The 6,983-nt window shown below is 41.7% G+C and overlaps 1 protein-coding gene across 1 annotated transcript in view; it reads left to right on the top strand.

The window, feature by feature from the left end:
• Positions 1 to 1,735: 1,735 nt before the first annotated feature.
• LOC138615415 (band 4.1-like protein 1) overlaps positions 1,736 to 6,983 on the top strand; it is a 49,252-nt gene continuing 44,004 nt past the window's right edge. Inside the window, exon 1 of the mRNA XM_069689047.1 lies at positions 1,736 to 1,994. The gene's annotated coding sequence lies outside the window, so the exon portion shown is untranslated. The remainder of the gene's footprint in view (positions 1,995 to 6,983) is intronic.

Below are 6,983 nucleotides of genomic sequence, written 5' to 3'. Positions count from 1 at the left end.
TAAACATCCAGCACATATACATCATGTTTGAAGGTGCATGCTGATGACATGACTTCATCTTAAATTAACAAATGACATGAGGTCAGTTTTCTCAGCCGTAAATAGAACCGGGGTGCTGTCCAGTCTTTAATAACTGCAGAAATGATAATACTTCATAAGTGAGACTTGTATATGTGCCACATCCTTCATTGTGGAATTCTGGTGAAGGTTTGAGCTGAAACTACCAGAAAATAGCCCAGCGTGTAATTACAGAGTAAAACTACAGGTGCACAGCAAATGCAGTTCCCTTTAAGAGAGTGATAGATGCTGAAGCATATGCAGTCTGTACAGTTCATTCCACACTTTGCAATGATGAGTGTGAAGATAGTATCTGACTGCCACCATGTGGTGGAATCTCCTCACAACTATTTGGCCTGACTTGTAGCTTCTTATTAATCCACTGATATACCAAAAAAATTGTAACATGGGTATGTGGGCATTACAGTCCGCATTGAAACAATTACCCCAGCGATAATAATCCAAGACTTATCCCATAGCATTAGTTTTGCTTCACAAATCTTCCCCATATGCTAATTTTTGCATATCCTGTAACCAAGTGAAGGATACCCACAGAAGCGTGACAAGAATTGATTTTCCTGTATGCATATTTGCATTTCAACAGAACACTTGTGCATGAAAGCCAGAGAGGGCGTTTAGCACAGAAGGTTGCTATGAGTCACCAATGCAATACATCACCCACTGAGCCTTCATCCATTCTACACACACTGCTTGCTGTGCAGAGAACAGTATGGCCTTTTTGACTTAATGTTGCGAGTTAATGATGGGCTTTCACATAGCTCTGAATGCAAAGTACGTCAGAAATTAAGGCAGGTCGGATGTGTGTGCGCGTGTATATTGAGAATGATTTCTTTCTGAGCACAATAAAAAAAATAAAGCGGCCATCTATAATTGAATAAGATCCCCCTCCCACCACAGACACACAATGAGAGAGAGAGATAGTTACAGCTATCAATAGGAGTTTCAATTAGTGTTGTGCAAAGTAAAGTAAATCTGCAATTTAATGATGTCAAATGCAAATTGCATTTGGGCTCTTAGTAAATGACAGGTATATAAATGACATCTGAAGGTGCTCTGACACAAATAGGCTACAGAGTTGCTCCTTGCTAAAAGCTCTGGAGCAACAGCTCAGCAGGGGTCCATCCCTCAGTTTAAGGAGTGTTGGCACTCATTTCCAAACCTCAGGAGTGCATTCTGGGATAACTTAATCTGCTTCACATTGATATACTGTGGCTGCATGCTTCCTACATCTTATCCTGAGCATATCCTTAACCGATCCCTATTTCATGATGCTGAATCTGACTCCAGGTTTAAGCCTGTCTCTGCCTAATGGTAATCTAATGCAAAATATCCAATGTATCTAAATGCATTTATGGAGCTGAAGTGCTTGAATTGGAATATACTGTATAACTAGACATATAATTGGCAATGAAAAATCACCCAGCCTAATAAAGAAAACATATTGTACATGCACTAAATTCTGTCGTAAAGAAATGGCCACACAAGTGGGTTTACATTTATTTAGATCACAGTGAAACTAGGCTATAGGACTGCGCGTTTAAACATCTTTTGCAAAAAGCGCCGCAACACTGAGATGTACGGTGCAAAAAATGACCCGAAAATCAGCAAAGTGCTAAGAGACGCTGCGTGTCATGAGCGGAGCGGTCCTCACACATTACGCACGACGTTAGGAGTTCCCTTGCTTACACCGTGAAAACGCCCCTCTACTGTCCTCCAAACCCTCGCGACTGTTAGCCATCCTTGCCGGCTTGTGCCCGTCTGTCGTCCCAGCCTGCAGGGCTACATCTCCCGTGGCAGAGGGGGGAAGAAAAAAAAAAAGGCGCTGCGGGGCGGTGGCGGCGTCCGTCTTCCAGTTTCCTGCGATCTCAATGATCAGAACCTGGACTGAGGCTTGACACCGGGACCTGACAGGACAGGTAATGCAGTTTATTTGTTTGTCTTGCTACGGCGCTGATGACAGCGGAGCAGGTGCACGCTGCGTTTACCGGCTATTACAGAGTGACATTGTAGGCAGAGAATGAGAAGCATGTCAAACCGGCGATGAGCTTTTGCACAAATACGCGTTCTGCATGCTCCGCAAAGACACCGCTTTGTGCCTCAAGTGTCATGGGCGGATGGAGAGGGTGTTGCCACACAGCTCTCATACGACCAATATGGTCGGCAGGCTGCTTGAATAAGCTGCATAAAATGAGGGCATCCTTTATTTCATGCATATGGGCCCAGCAGGCAGCAGGTGCACCTTTATCGTCCTACTGAATCACATAACGTCCGTTCGGCTCCGGTACTGAACACATCCAGCCCACGTACAATTGTTCAGACCTATTCTTGGCCATGCCTAGTGTGTGTGTGAGAATTGTGTTTTTTGTGTGTGAAGCTATAGGCTAACAGCTGATGCTCAAGATAATGAGCTAATTGAAGACGGAGTGTATTGTCGCGGGTGTGGCAGAGGGGGCAGGCGTGGGCGCCCCTGCAACCGGAGGGTCTTCTGAAGGTGTGAACTGCAGTGTCTGAAAGTGAGCTATTAAACTAGAAATGCCCTGAAAATACAGGTGGAAGAGTATAAAATGAAAGAAAATGCACAATTATCTCAACCAGTAAAGAAAAGGGGCAGATTTGGCTTAATGCAACTGATCAGGTTGCTTTCCTTGGATGTCATTTTTAGAGAATAATTAGTCAGGCAACAGGTAGGTAGTTACTCAATTTCACAAGCTGCAACTGTGAGCTGTACATCAGGGCCAAAATGAGTTATAGTGCATATTTCTCTTCTGAATTCTTCTCTCAAAATGAACCCCTTTCTTACATGGTGGACAAAGTACTCCAAAAATGGCAGATGTTGTGTAAACTATAGACAAAAATGAAATTTCAGATTAGATTTTGGCAGTCAGCCTACAGCAGAAACAGCAATATGAAAGAAAACTGACTTTCACAGATCGAACAGCCACTGCAGTAAAAGTTTGACAAGGAATGAAGGAACAAAGTTTACTGACAAACCGTTTCCAATAGAAAAAAAAAACAACCTACAGCACCATTCTGCAAGTTTTATTTGCACCTCCAGACAAGTCAGACGACAGAAGTTATCATTATCAGCAATCTATCCTTCTGTTCACCCCCTTCCCACTCAAAACAGACCGTCAGTCCTCGAGTCTCTGGCTCCTTCGCAGCCACACCACAGGCTACAGCATCTCCAAGACTCTGAATTTGTGGAGGCAGAGTCAAGAAGGGGGCAAATTACATCTAAAATACATCCATCTGTCCATCCACGGCTCTGTCCCTTTCTGCATCCTCCAATCTCATTTTCCTTTCACCTGCTCCACTTTCAGGATCCCTGGTGTTCATTACAATTGTGCAGCACTGTAGACAGTGTGCTGCGCCTCTGTAACACTCCTATGCTCGTTCAGATTAGAGGGCAAAGCCTCTGTTCAAAATACCTCCAGGAAAAATGATTGAACACCTATTTCCTAGGATGAAGGTGGTTCTAGGAGATACACAATACATGCTACATTTACCACAGAGTAATTTCCCTTTTGTGTGATAGATAAGATGCAGCAGACATTCAAGCAAACTCCTCAGTTAAAACAGTGTGGGACTCGCAAGGTTATATGGCGGATGCACAGGCGGTGACTCCATACGTCCTGGAGGATGTGTAACGTCAGTGCAGTGCATCACCAATCAATGTAAACACCCTAGGCGCTGGGTCTTATGTTGTAGATTGGCAGGATGCACCTTTGTGTGCGTGCTTTTGTGCACGTAAATTCAGCATGCATGCTTGTTTGAGGTAGCACACTTTGATACAATTCTCCCTCGAGTCCTATTTTCAGTCATCCTATGATCGATTTGTAATAGCTCATTGATGCAGGGCCTCTACAAGGTGAACTCACCCCCCCCCCCCCCCCCCCCCCCCCCCCCCCCCCCCCCCCCCCCCCCCCCCCCCCCCCCCCCCCCCCCCCCCCCCCCCCCCCCCCTTGAAAAGAAGTGAGAGGAGCTTTAAAGGCATACTAAAGATAACAGCATGCACTAAACTGTCACTTTGGCATTATCATCACAAATGACAATGCCCGACTCAGCAAGACGTCACATTTCCCTCCTCCAGCAACATATTAAGGTTATGACACAGTTTGACATGGGTATATTCTATTATGTGGAAAACCATAATTCAAACATCTTTTGATTAAAACCTGCGATGATACATTTCCTGAAGGATACTATTATGATTACTGATAGCTAGCGATCCTACTTGAGAGGCTGTAAAATGTAATGAGTAATGTAATGAAAAAAAACTAAATTCAGTATGTGATATAAAGTTGAAAATGTTGTGTTATGTTTGGTTTTATTGAACTCTTTAAGTGAAAGTATACATTGAAGCAGTTGGGGCTCAAAGAAGAGTAAGTTTAAACCTAGTCTGAACTCTGCTTCCATAGACTACCGATTGTAAAAAAATAAATAAATCTAAAAGTAAAATAAACAACAACAAATCCTCATACTGAAACAACATAGGAGTTAACTGGACTGTTGGACAATAACTGCGACAGACATACCAAAGCTTTGTCATAAATAGACATGCGGTTAATGTGAAATAACTGCAGTTTGGTTCGGTTTATCCGCCCAGGTTTGGGTTACAACAACTACATTTCTTACTTAAGTTATGTTACTTGCTCTTCCCTGGCGTAATATGCGTTACATATTTAAAATACCGTTTGTAAGTTATAGTAAATTTGTGTTCATTTTTGTTTTCACTGGGGCTACTAACAGCTGTCTCACGGGTTAAAATCCTGAGTTTGATCCATCCAATCACCTTCTACCCATCTATATACTTGGACTTTGGCTGTGTCAAATCACACCCTTAAATACTTACAATAGCAATTTTGAGTTTGTAGGTGTGTTCACACTATCAAGTATGAAAACATGCAGTGGACTTTGAGCAGCCGGTGGTGCGCTCGTACTGGTTCACAAATGCTTAAAGCACTGGACACTTCAACCTTATGTTGTTCATTATTGTGAGGGACCACAGACCTGTTTTAAAACTGTGGCTACCAAGGAACCTAAAAATACAAGTTCTACATGTTCACATTAAAGTGTTTATCTCACCATACTGTTGTTGAAAAGAAGCCCTCAGTTTGTTTATTGTGTGCATAATGAAAACAAATAAAATGTTTAGGTAAAATAACTAAGAAGGCGGTAGATATGTTGGTGGGTGATGGATTCAAGTGCTATGGTTATTTTGTGCAGCAATAACCAGCTGTTTATATTTTGAGACAACACTACTCTGCCAAAATTAAGGCAATACTCAAGTAATTGTAACAACATATAAACTTACTAACGGAAGTACAAAAATTGAGACACCTCAACCGTTTCTCTTTATACTCCATCACCTGACTTCCTTCATTGCTTCCTTTGTCATTGCTACAACCACTAGAGGTCGCAATAAATGTAAATACAGGTCATTTTAACGCCATTCAACAGTCAACCGAGGTCTTCATTTTTGGTGTGGGAATATGCTAATAAATAAATACAAAATACAAATCTAAATACTTGTAAAAAAGTACAAACGTTGATTAACTACTCAGCAGCTCCTCTATACAACACTTAATGTCGATACCATAAAACTATGCAGCGTCCTAATTCACAAAATACCAAAGAAGATTTTCATTGATGATCAGATGACAAGTTTAAAGACTATGAGCATCATTTCCATTACATATCCTGCATTGAAACTACATGGTGATAATCTGCACCTACATTTTACATCACGTTACACATTTGATACAAGTAGTGTGACCAGATTTATAAATAAATGATTATCCCTAAATTCACATGTCTAAGATGCTTAAACCCTAATCTCATGCAGTGTTTGATCCAACATCATGTTGTCCCTCCACATTGACACACATACTCTACCACAGATCTACATCTCGTTTGACTGACCTTTTGCATTAATGGAAAACATTTTAAAGCGGACTAGAAGCTGACATCCTACTTGAAAGTGTTGGTCATCCTCTTCCACCCACCACCACTGCTTCCACTGTGTCACTTCACTGCACCTACCTCTACATGAACTGTCACATTCTTCAGCATTGTGCCATGTGACGGTTCACCTCCTCCTCCCTCTCACGCATGTTTATCTCCCAACTAGCAAAATAATGCCTACGGGCTGTTCTCTCTCTTTTTTTTTTTGTCATCTTCTTTATCTTATTTTGATATGCTTGACAGACAATGTTAGGCTCGGGTTACCATAGTAACTGCATTTTAAACAGGCACGCCTGATGCCTCTGTGTTAACTACAGTTTGGTCAAATAGAAAGACAACTGCTGCAAGCACAGCATGGTGCCTGTCATTTTCTTGTCACTGCGTGAAGAGTGAAGCTGTCTCTTCTTTTTCTACTTAATTTTGCATGTCAAAGGGGTTGAAATACTTTGAGGTAATCAGAGGAATCATCACGGTCTACACTATGAGCATGCAGAGGATGCTTTTACTGTGGGGAATCATAGGCCTATATGTTTATGGATAAATTGCACTCAATTCATTATTTAATTACTTTTACTATTAATTAATTTCTTTGTACAGTTGCAGTCATAATGATCACTGCAGCTACAGGAGGTCAAAACAACAACAACACCTATATGATGTTATGCACCCAGAAAAATAGCTTTGCAAGATAAAGTAACTTTATGAAGCTCATATGGTTCAGTTTCAGTGTTCAGAAGGTGCTGATTCAACATGATTGTCAGTTTTCAGGGAGGAGATGGTTATGTTTAAATTGAGCTCTTTTTCACTCCGCCTGTACACACACACACACACACACACACACACACACACACACACACACACACACACACACACACACACACACACACACACACACACACACACACACCATATGAAGTTGCATAAAAATAATAATATGTTAG

Source organism: Brachyistius frenatus, unplaced genomic scaffold (assembly GCF_029030835.1).
Source record: "Brachyistius frenatus isolate BFR_SWC_R1_liver_20210118 unplaced genomic scaffold, ASM2903083v1 Contig_6, whole genome shotgun sequence".
Classification (NCBI taxonomy): Eukaryota; Metazoa; Chordata; class Actinopteri; family Embiotocidae; genus Brachyistius; species Brachyistius frenatus.
This window is presented reverse-complemented; position numbering and strand designations above follow the sequence as displayed.